The sequence below is a fragment of the Vanellus vanellus genome (assembly GCF_965231255.1).
Source record: "Vanellus vanellus genome assembly, chromosome: 2".
Lineage (NCBI taxonomy): Eukaryota > Metazoa > Chordata > Aves > Charadriiformes > Charadriidae > Vanellus > Vanellus vanellus.
The window spans coordinates 169,057,669-169,070,057 of NC_138906.1; positions in this window are offsets into that span (position 1 = coordinate 169,057,669).

Sequence of the window (12,389 nt, forward strand, 5' to 3'; positions counted from 1 at the left end):
ACGATCAACTGAGACACAGATACCTGCACCATCAGGGCCACACTCAGACATCTTCCTTCATCAGGCCACCCTTGCATTAGATGCATCATGTTGCTTTTTTGGAGCCTCTGACACCTCCTTCGTAGAAACAGCAATTCTCCACCTGAATGAGACATTCCCCTGTGGCCTTTCTTCCACAAGTTCAGTGAAAGTCATGGCCTCTGGTGTCAAATTCCAGCCTTCTGGTGGTATTGGCAGTATATGAAGGTGACCAGGGGGAGCTGGGTTTGCCTACACAGCACAGTGGAGCTTGCTCACTCCAAGACGGATGCTAGCAGGGCTCCTTGCTGTATCACATGGGTTCAAAAACACCTTTGCAGGATCCAGACAGACCAACATGTCTGTTAGTACCTCCTGAATACCTTGCCAGGGTTGTGTGAGAAACACACATGGTGCAGGAACCTGCTCTTCCCACCAAACACCAGATGAGACATTGTCACTGGCCACCGATTTCCTCCTACCCGTGCGTGGCTCCTGAAGCAGCCTTACCAGGAATAAATCCGACAATTAAACTAGCATTATGGCATTAGCTTTTAAAACCCTCGTCCTATGAAATAATGTCCCTGTGTTAGCACACCGCGCGCAGAAAGCGGCAGGGGCGTAAAACTTTTATTATTAAAATTAACATTTAAAACCCGTACCATGAAGTAATGTGTGAGGTGAGCGTGGATAAATCAGACAGTTAAACTAGTAACGTAACATTAGCAGTTAGAATCGTGACCATGAAATAAAGTCAAGGTTAGGAGATGAATAAATCAGGTGGCTCAGCCTTCTTTATGTTAACACTTGAAATCCCCTGACCAGGGGGAAAAGGAGCCAGGCATGGAAATTAAATAGGGCACAAAAATGACGTATAAAGGGCCTGATTCTGGTGTTGTGCAACCATAGGCTAAACCAGGAATCACTCAGGGAGGGGAAAACACAGAAGAAGAAGAGATGGGGACTGTTCAGCTGTTTTGGAGGCTGAAGAGATGTTTTCTCTGGGCTATGGTGAAAGATGGGGTAAAGGCACTTCATTGCAGAGGTCTAGCAAAAGCCCTTTACTCCCGAGTAAAGATGCAAAGGAAGGGCTTTGGGGAAGGAAGGGATGAGGATCTCTTTACAGGAAGGTCCAAACCCTTTAGCAAACCTAGACCAAGCTCCTCAGTCACCTTCTTGAGACATAAGACTCTACCAAGGTGCAGACTTCAGAGCAGCTGATAGCCCCATCACCCTTCACCCCATCTGCGTGGTTTGAACATGTGGGACCGAGCACAGCCAGTGACACCCATGCACATGGTGAGGTTGGCTCAAACCCATCCTCCAGGCCCATCTTGTAGTGCAGACCCAGCCATGGGGAGTATCTAAAGGAGCTACATGGTACCTAGTGCTCTGCCATGACCCTGGTCACACCTACAGTTGGTCTTAGGTAGTCAAGATGGTACGGAATTTAACTAGGTTGGTCCCAGAGACACACAGAACTTTATACCATGTGAAAAATGTACTTTTCAGAAAAAAAACAAGGGAAGTGGGGAGTAAACTTGGGGTATCTCAGTGTCTCAAAAAGTGCAGGGAGGGCTCACAAGTCATATACAAGGGGTCTTTTGGCCTTCTCCCAAGAAAGGCTGTTGTTCATTCCTTGCTGTGCTTCTCACACAACCCTGGCAAGGTATTCAGAAGATAATAACAGACATGTTGGTCTGTCTGGATCCTGCAAAGGTGTTTTTGAACCCATGTGATACAGCAAGGAGCCCTGCTAGCATCCGTCTTGGAGTGAGCAAGCTCCACTGTGCTGTGTAGGCAAACCCAGCTCCCCCTGGTCACCTTCATATGCTGCCAATACCACCAGAAGGCTGGACTTTGACACCAGAGGCCATGACTTTCACTGGACTTGTGGAAGAAAGGCCATAGGGGGATGTCTGGGTTGACAGAGATGGGTGAGCACTCATTTGCTCCCAGGAAAGTAGTGTTCCCTGAGATTTGGTTCCATGGCCTGAGGATGGCTGGGCTCCTGGACTGGTGGTGCTTGGACTGCATAAGCTGGAGGTGACAGTGGGCTGCAGCTGGAGGACCTGAAGGAAACAGTTCATTCGCTGGTGACAGCCACACTGCAGGTCTCCTCAGGACACTTGTACTTATCTGCGTTCTCCACAATGACAACCTACACCTCTATAACCTCAGCCATAACCATTGTCACAACAAGCCATCAGGTAAAATTTCCAGCACTGCCCCACACAGCAGGATCCTTTCTTACCAACTTCATCTTCTGGCCATGAGAATCAGGCCTTGCCTTCTACCATGAAGTTTTCTAGGACCTTTACCTATTTTTGACCCTACAAACCTTTGCAAGAAGAGGCAACACCAAGCTGCTCTCACCTACTTGGCAAAACCATCACAGGATGATCTTGCCAGGAAAAGACTGGAGACAAAAACTGATGTCCAGGTTTTTTCCTCCTTCTTTGGATAGCTGAAGGGCACCAAAACCCTGGTTAAAGAGGACTAGGAAGTCTATTTCTAGCAGACATAGTCTTAGGGGGTTACACAATGTAGTGCCAAGGTGTCCCCAACTCTTTTGCCATGTGAAGTTTCAGGTGCAGAGAAATGACGAGAAAGAGCAAAGGAAAATGCAGGGTGGTGATGGGAACGGGGTGGGATATGATGTCATCTTCCCACCCCTTGGGGAACCCTGAATTATTAATCGGAAAAGAAAGCAGTCCCTGCAACCCAAGCCGGGGCGGCTCTGATTTCATCTCTCGACAGCCCTGGCGCTTGGCTGCGCCGACTGGTCCTGCTTCCGGAAGGGAGCGCGTCTCTCAGGGAGAGCTGGCAGCAGGGGGCTAGGGGGAGCATGCCGGCGGGGGGGTGGCGTGGGCCCATGACCATGTGGCATCAGCTCTGAGATCAGCTGTGACCTCCAGCTGCATCTGTAGCCACTCTCAGGTGGTGGAAGGAGGAAGGTGGAAGACTCACTCTCATCTCACCACCCACTGGGGTCTCTTAGCGTGGATGGAGCTTGCTGGAGACATCCCATCCTGCGGGGTCAGGAGGATGGCTTCTAGCTGTCATAGGCACTGGGGACACACTCACTTATGGATGCACCAAAAGTTTTCTTCATGCCAGTGCTATGCAGCTACCTTTTGGTGACGTACGTGCAATGAGCTGTATAGGTCTCAGCCTAGGTGGAGGAAATAGGGTAGAGAACGGTGTCTTCAGAATCACTCTTGTTTTAATGCCCAGTTTCATCAGCCTGGATCTACCATCACACTCTCACCTCGTCCCTTTTCTCCCTTCCTTCCCAGCCATGTACTCCACAGGCTGACACCCTGAAGACCAAACCCTTTCCCAGCATGTTTGCTTTTCCCTCTCTCCACCCCTAACAATGACGATTCTGAAATACTTAGTGGCATTTGTGGTGCCCCAGGGCCAAATGCTGCCCTTGCTGTTGCTGTGACGTTTCCAGAAGCGTGCACTGCACTTTCGCCTCTTTGTATCAAGAGGGGAAAAGATGAGGAAGATCAGAAAAGAATTGCAGCATCTTCTAAAACATTTTGACAGTGATTCATCTATTTGAGGATATGATTTTTTTATATTTTTTTTTATTAACAGTGTATTTTAAACAATGAAAGGGTAATGAATATTGGTTGGGAGGCAGTTGGAAGTCAGGGTTGGGAGTAATTTCTAATTACAGAAGCAAGAGTAATTGCCCCCAAAACTCAGATTTCTCTCCTGCTTGGAGGGTGTCCAGATGTCTGATGTTTCTCATTGCCCCACGGTAGATCAGGAGCTCATGGTAGCTGGTAGCACACTCTGCAGCAAGACTCATCCTTGCTTTGGAGCTGAGTCTGGGAGGAGGGACGATAAGGGAGGTTGACCTTCCTGGTGAGTTGTTCCTGCAGGTCATGATGGCTGATCCTCTCATCCAACCTTGGGGTCCTGTATGAGGAAGAAGGCTCCTCTCCTCTCTCATCGCAGCAGATCTAAGCAAAACATGAAAGCTGTTATTTTCCATTTCAATACCCACATCCAGAACTCATCTGCAGAGATCAGGGGCTCTGGCAAGCCAATAGGCCAGCTAACCACTTCAGGGTTTGCATCTATCTTTAATTCTGCAACCCTATACCATTTTCCCCCCGCTTAGGGAGCCAGCGCTGGGCTGATTCAGCTGAACAAATGCAGGAGTGAGGTGAGCTGTGTCCTGAACTCCGGCTCTTGGCTCAGTCTGCATTGACTCGAGAGAGAGCCCAAGGTAACCGGCCCAGGCAAAGGCACAGCAGATACTTTCCTGTAGTCAGATCAATGTCCGCTCTAGGAAAAATGAGCCATGTGGGTAGTTGGTGGTCAGGAGAGAGGAATCAGCACAGTTTCTACTCTTCAGACTACTATTGCTTGATATTTTTTGCATTTTTATCAGCTGGGATTCCACCCCTGGGGCATCTAATATCCCTCATACTGCTTCACATCTCAAAAAAAACCTTCTGAAGGTCATGGAGCACGTCAGCAACATGTGAGGCCTTCGCATCTCTCAGAAAAATAAAAATATGGGGAGGACAGGATGAAATGCCACTGGCAAATTGATCAGGAGGCTCAGTGAAACAGGGACAACTCCCTCACCTGAAAACAGAAACCTTCATAGACTGGAAAAATGCACCCTAAACTCCACTGGCAATATCATAGAATCATAGAATTATAGTACGGTTTGGTTTGGAGGGGACCATTAAAGTCCATCTAGTCCAAACCCCTGTAATGAGCAGGGACATCTTCCACTAGATCCGGTTGCTCAGAGCCCCGTCCAGCCTGGCCTGGAATGTTTCCAGAGATGGGGCATCCACCACCTCTCTGGACAACCTGGGCCAGTGGTTTCACCACACTCAACGTAAAAAATTTCTTCCTTACATCTAGTCTTAACCTTCCCTCTTTTAGTTTAAAGCCATTACCCCTCGTCCTATCACTACAGGCCCTGCTAAATGTCTCTCCCCATCTTTCTTATAAGCCTCCTTTAAGTCTCCTCAGAGCCTTCTCTTCTCCAGGATGAACAATCCCAACTCTCCCAGCCTGTCCTCCCAGCAGAGGGGCTCCAGCCCTCGCAGCATCTCGGTGGCCTCCTCTGGCCCCGCTCCACCAGGTCCATGTCTCTCCTGCGCTGAGGCCCCCAAGCTGGAGGCAGCCCTGCGGGGGGATCTCCCCAGAGCAGAGCAGAGCAGAGGGGCACAATCCCCCCCTTGCCCTGCTGACCACACTGCTGGGGATGCAGCCCAGGATGCCAGGGGCTCGCTGGGCTGCCAGCGCACATTGTAGGCTCATGGACAACTTTTCACCCACCAGTAGTAGCCCCAAGTCCTCCTTGGCAGGGCTGCACTCCATCCCTTCATCCCCCAGCTTGAATCAACTGGCTCTGCACAATGGGAGCCTGGATGTACAGCTCGGATGTGGATGACTTTGCTGTTGACTCCTCTACTAAATGAGATGAATCCCACCCAAAGTTTTCAGTGAAAATACCTATCGGCATTTGTTATCGTGCCTGACAAGGTCTTACTCCCTGAGACCTGCTGTGCTGAACACGCTGAAAATATGGCTTTAAGTAAAAAGGGTTTCTACAGGTTGATTCAAGTGCCTTGTGCTTTGTATGCAAATTGCAATGTGGCTGTGATATATCAAAGTCGAGAAGTGTGCAAGTTCAGTTATTCAAACTGCAATAACGGAAACAGATCTTAAATTCACAGGAACGTGTTTGGAGACCAGTACAGAGTTACAGTGTGTGAAACAAAAGACAAGTCCAACAAAGAGCAAATAGTTCGGCATCTGCACCAGGCAACTGCCAAAAAGAAATTTTCTTGCAACCTTCAGTGAGAATTAAGAGGTAAAATTGTAAGAGTGATTGAAAAGGTGGAACTGAGTCTGACTTTCGTATTGCCAAATCACTGAAAACAAGGATGGTACAGCAGGTTCAGAAATAGTGGTGCATCAAGAAGGGATAGGAGCTGAACTGCTGAGGCTACGCTCTGAGTTTGTCATTACAGAAGGATATTAAAATTATTGCAATCCTCAGGGAAACTTTGAAAACTGTTTAAAAATGAAAAAAAAAATCCTTGCAATGAAAGCAGAGGTTCATGAGTATAACTTTCAGATTTATAACCTGTGAAGGCTAATTTTAAAGCACCCAAATGAGATTCTATGTTTCAAGGCAAAGGAAGACATGAAGGGCTGAAATCATCAGCAACACATCCTATCCCTGACAGACCCTCATTGCCAGAGTTTTACTGAGCAAATGTTGTTTAGTATCCATCTCTGAGAACCATTTTGCAGGGTGAGTTCCTGCAGATGTGTTGGGTGCTGTGAAGGAAACGGCAGAGAGAGTTCCCTTGCAGTGAATGTTTGCCTCCTTTGCAGAAGTTCCTTTCCTCTTTGCTATTTAATTAGTCTTAAAAGTTAGAGCACAGCTCTTCTGAGGGGATGACACTCATGTCTTCTCCATGCTTACATGCTCAGCTTCATTTTAAACAGCCCTGGAGAAGAGCTTCCCATTTCCACCCCACCACTTCCCTCTGCGTGTGGCCTTTCTCATAATTTCTTTCTTATCTCCCTCTTTTTGATCTTCTACGGAGTGAACCAGGGCTGACTGCAGAAAGCTGCATCTTCCACAACAGCAGGAGCTTAAGAGCAGTAAAGTTTTTCTTTGAGCATCCCAGCGCTGCTGTGGGCTTGCCATGAGATTTGGGGCAGTAGCTGTTCCTTTCCTCCGTCCTCCTCCTCCCTTTGAGACCACCCCTTGCAGCTTCCCCATCTGCGTCCTGGCAATGGGATGATCATCCGTGAATTTGGGGTCCCCAACTAGAAAGAGCTCCGTTAGCATTTTCATTGCCTTCAAAGGTGTGTTCAGGGCATGAACTCCGAATATGTGTGTGCACATGTGGACACATGTAAGTACATATAGGTAGGTATACCTGGAGTTATCTGCATAAATAGACACCCATGTGGGTCTCTCCATATAATACATATGTGCATATCCGCGAACACCTAATGCTTATTTAAGCTGGGCCCTGAAACCCAGCTGAGACCTCTTGCGGTTCCTACCACGGATGGCTACTCAGAAAGGCTGATGCAAGCACTTGGATTCCTGGGAGACCTCTCTCTCTCTGCCTCATAAGCAAAGCGGCTTTCCCGAGAGGTTTGAGGATGCAGAAGGGAGCTGCTCGCTCAGCAGCTGTGCTACAGGGAATGTTTCCTAATGGGGCACTTGCAACAGGGTCGATGGGGCAGAACCTGTTTCTGGAGGGAAGAGACTTGGGGAAGAGAAACCTTTCCCCTGGATTTAGGGGATACCTGTCCAGCTTTAAACCTGCGTCTTGTTTTTTGGAGCTGTGTTCGTCCTGTAGAAAATCTGTCCTGGATGCTGAAAGCGCTTGTGGAAGACACTGGGAAAATTCCCCTACCTCTGATGGACTGGCAGCCTTGGACAGGAGTCAGTATATTGCTTATTAATTGTGTTTTCCTCCTTCTAGCAGCCACAAGAAGAAGCTTGAATGTACCCCACTTGCCTTGTTAGGACCAAACATGTAGAGCCAATATTTAGGAAAAGTCATTGCTCCCTGAATAAGAATTCGTGAAATTCCCTTTTTATTTTTTTTCCTTTTTTTTTTTTTTTTTTTTTGCATGGGATTGGATGCCACAGCAATCCTCCATGTCACTTGCAGTCCTGAATCCAACAGGCTTTTTGCCCAGGGCAGAGCAGAGGTGGAGGTGTTTTGGCATGTGTCACCATCTGTCCCAAGCCAGCGGTACCGCAAAAGCTTCTTCCGAGGAGGACTCATGTCTCCATGACTGGGGCAGTGAACAGTAGATTTAAAGTTCTTGGATCTCCAGTTTAACCTGCAGATTTTCCAAGTAACATTTGCTCAGTAAAACATTTCCAAGAGTGGGATTTACTGTCATAATTAATAGGTTATGATTAGGTCAATAACTTTCATCAACCTAGCTGGGAGAGAACCTATTAATGAAACTGTAAAACAACGTAAACTCTACGGAGAAGATAGGAGGGAGAATTTACAACTTCCCAGAAGCCCTAGTAACTAAAGGGACGATTTACAGGAAGTAAAATGAACCGGGCGCCCATAAAACACAACCAAAATTATACCCATATCCAAACAAGACAAATTAAAAAGGTTTAAGTGCATTTCTCAGCCCAAATAAAACAGAGCATCTCAATTGAGAGGAGACATTTCATGTTGCGTTTTATGGAGTGCAGGAGGGGAAGATGCATGGAAATGTGAGAGCGTATCAAACAGGTCGATAAGAAATCAGTGGCACAGCCTGACACTCCTGATTGCCCCTTCAGTTTCAGCCCATCGGATGTGGACCTGCAGTCACAGCCAATTCTACAGTGACAAGGCAGCACGGTCAGCAGCCCCTTCTGCACCACAGCCAAAATACAGAGATCCTAGATTAAAATTAAGAAAGTCTGGAATGAAACATGTTCACCCTGCAGTCTGTGGAAAGGATTCCTTTCCATTTCGGTTGTCCTGAGAGGATATTGCCCAACACTACAGAGTAAACCACTTCAGTCGCTGCCCAAAGTAGCAGACTCCTACAAACACGTCACCACATCTTCTGACTGCAGGCCCCAAGAAAGCATCAGATCTGTCCTCTGCTCCCTTTTTTAGCTTTCCAAAAGAATAGATTGCAATTTTCTGGGTGTAAATCCTCAAAAAAACATGCTCTAACCCCAGAGTACTTTCTCAGCTCCACAGTGAGGACCTTGGCCAACAGCTCCCTGGACCACAGAGCAAACCTTCCCTAGGCAGCGGTGCTTTTCCAAGGCTAACCATGGACTTTCTGATCCTGTGCTTTCCTTTCCATCTTCAGCTTAAGTCCTCAGCACAGCAAAACCTTTTGAAACAAGACCTTTCCCAAAATAAAATCTAACTCTTCAAACACCATAGAACATCTGGAAAAAATATGTGCATGAAACATGGACTGCTGGGTGTTCCCTGTACCAGCCAGCTGAGGGACAGTAGGACACCAGCGACATGAGGACAGCACAAATACTTAGAATCATAGAATGGTTTAGGTTGGAAGGGACCTTGATGATCATCTAGTTCCAACCCCCCTGCCATATGCAGGGACACCTCCCACCAGCCCAGGTTGCTCAAAGCCCTGTCCAGCCTGGCCTTGAACACCTCCAGGGATGGGGCCTCCACAGCTTCTCCGGGCAGACTGCGCCAGTGTCTCACCACCCTCAGAGTGAAAAATTTCTTCCTAATATCTAACCTAAATCTCCCTTCTTTCAGTTTGAAGCCATTCCCCTCATCCTATCACTACATGCCCTTGTAAAAAGTCCCTCCCCAGCTCTCCTGTTGCCCCCCTTTATGTACTGAAAGGCTGCAATAAGGTCTCTGTGGAGCCTTCTCTTCTCCAGGCTGAACAACCCCAACTTTCTCAGCCTGGATACTTGTGCAACCCAATTTATCTCTGTGCTTAGGTGCAGCCCTACAATAACAAAACATCTTCCACTTCTCCCTTTTGATTGCAAATGGTGTATACATCCCAATCACCAGCCAATTGCTACCTTCATTATGAGAAGCCAGTGGAAGCCATGTTAAAGTTTATCGCTTCATCAACATATGGGTTTGAGAGCCAAAAAGCACCACTACGATCAACTTTTCCAAGGTCTTGGATATCACAGCCTGAATGGACATTACTTGGATATTACTGTCCTGAATTAACGTTCTCTGCAGCTGTGGTGGCTGTGGTTAAAGTGTTTTGACTCAAGTCCCTCCAAGAACGGACAAACCCCCTATTATTCTGCATTCTGACTTTTTTTAAACAAAACTTGTTGATTTAAACATCTCCCCAAGAGACTCTACCACAACCCTCCGCAAGTTCCTCCAGCGGTTAATTATCCTCACTCTTGTAATTGCGTTTATAAAAGCGACTTAATTTGACAAGACCGATTTCCCATAACCCCCTGCTGATTAGCATCATGTTCCTGTAATTCTTTATTAATCGAGTCCTTGTGAGGTGTTCCTTCATTTTGCCTAGAATCAATGGCAGGCAATAATTATCCAAGTCATCCTGTTTATACCATTTTAACATACTAGCATGATATTAGTTTTCTTCTAGTCCCCTGGATTGCCCAGCCCTCCAAGGCATCTTGAAAACCAACAGTAACGCTCCTTGGCCACTTCCTACAAAACACTTGGATGTAGTTAAGGTCTGTTTTCAGAAAGTTTTGTCTTTTTTAAGAGGCGCTATTTCGTCTGTTGCACAGTTAATGCTGGCCTGTAAACCTTCCCTTCACTTTAATCAGATACAAATCTGCTTTTCCCCCCAAATACAAAACAAATATCTATTGAAAATGCATGCTTTGCACATTTCCCTTCCAAGGAGGAATCAATACTGTGGTTATTATAGCTCCTTCTGTTCCCAAAGTATTTAAACTCTTTGCTGTCCTCAGCTCTACTGGCCAGAGATGTCTCATGTCTTTTTGCTCATCTTACTGATTTTCCACATTTCTAGTGCAAATTCAATGTCCTCTACGTCTTTTTTTTTTTTTTCATTTGATGTGTCTCTCGCCTTTCCCTGTGCCTCTGAGCCAAGCCAGTTTTTCAAACCAGTGTCACTCTTGGTGGAGGGATTATTGCTTTGGGGGCACTTTGTTGTTTGTTAGTTTTTTTAAACCATCCCCTATCATCATTAACATTTTTCCATTCCATTGCTTTTTTTTTTTTTTTCGCTTTAGGAGATTTTTCCATGAACTTGACCCTTGTAAAGTAATGGATGAGCTGTTCCGACCTAATTTTGTTTGAACTTGGTAGATGCAAACAAGGACGGGCTTTGCCACCCAGAAAAACATCCACAGATGTTGTTGTGGCCAGCCAACACCCCTTTGCATCCCAATAGGGAGTTCCACACTTTGATTGTGACCAGACCTGAGGTTTCCGATTGTCACTTGTAATTTTTGGAAAATCCCAAAGCTATCTGAAGGCTGGCAGTCTGACAACTCCAGCACACACTGATACAGATGAAATGCTTTGGCAGCCGCCGCCTTCTCAGCTACACATCGCAGGTAACTGCTTAAGGCGCTGGTCAGCCCACTTTGTGGTGGGAAGTGTTGGCAAGGTGCAGACACCACCAACTAACACAGCTCCTGCCCTGTCTGTTAGAACATTGACCCATGACCATTCCAGATGATCTGCGTCCAAGCTGCCTACGGCTCGTGAACAGATAATGTTGTTTTGACACTTTCACCATTCTCCCCCATTTGCTTGCTCAAAATACGTTGTAACCAGAGACTTATGCATACCAGTGGTTAAAGCTGGTGGAATAGTATCCTCAAAAAAGTTTCCATGGAAGCATTTTTTTTCTTGCAAAACCATAAATTTTGGATAAAAAGAAATTTTTCCACTTACTGCTGCATCAGGCTTCCACTAAACATTTATGAACTCTAAACCAGTTTATTTTTCAGGCTTGGGTTTTCTCAGAGGGAAAATGTTTCAGCTTACATTGTTTTGTTCCACTTGACCATCTACCCTCTTCCTTCCCTTTCTTCCTCTCCCAGATTATTCAAAGAAAAAGATTCTGTGAACTCTTTTTTATTCCTACACTGGTGACTGTTATTTATATTTCTAGTCCCTTCCACTGCTTCTCCCCTTGAATCCGCCAGGCTTGCAGTAATTTGAGATTCACACTCAAAGTAACTGAGTCGCCACTAACATGGCAAAGACTCTGCATGACCAGGGCGGCTGTGCTTGGAGGTGACCCTCTGGCCTGAACTGGTGTATTTAGTCTGGGGGATGCCAGTAAACTGGGAGGCATTTGTTTACTTCTTCAGTCCCTTTATTCTTTCAGATCATCCTGAAATTATCTATGGTAGGTGAATTTGCCAGTTCAGTGGAGCAGATGGTTTCCCATGGGGATGAAGGCTCAAAGACAGTAAGGAGACATCTCCCTTTCTATTCAAAATCCTGGAACTTGGGCACAAAAGTGTGTTTTATTTAAATGCAGAATAAAATACGCAGGAGAAAACGAGGGAACACAGACACCCAAACTTGTGCTATCTGATCAGGGTACTCACTTGAGGGAAGGAGGTTCATAACCCATCTGACTGATTCAGAAGTGACAGCCACATGAAGTGACTGGTGGAAAAGAAGATGGAAGCAGATCTGAGGTCTGAGAATGGGTAAAGTTTCTGCAGTTCTCCTTCAGCAGCCTCTGCTGGAGTTTCTCACTGGCTCATCTCTCTTGCTTTGAGGTGCCTGGACTTTTTGGGGTCTTTAAATTGATTTTGCAATTGCTCATCTCCACTTGACTGAAAATCAACAACTCGCAGAAGAAATTTGGAGAAGAGCGTGCGGGATTCTCCTACAGCTGAGGGG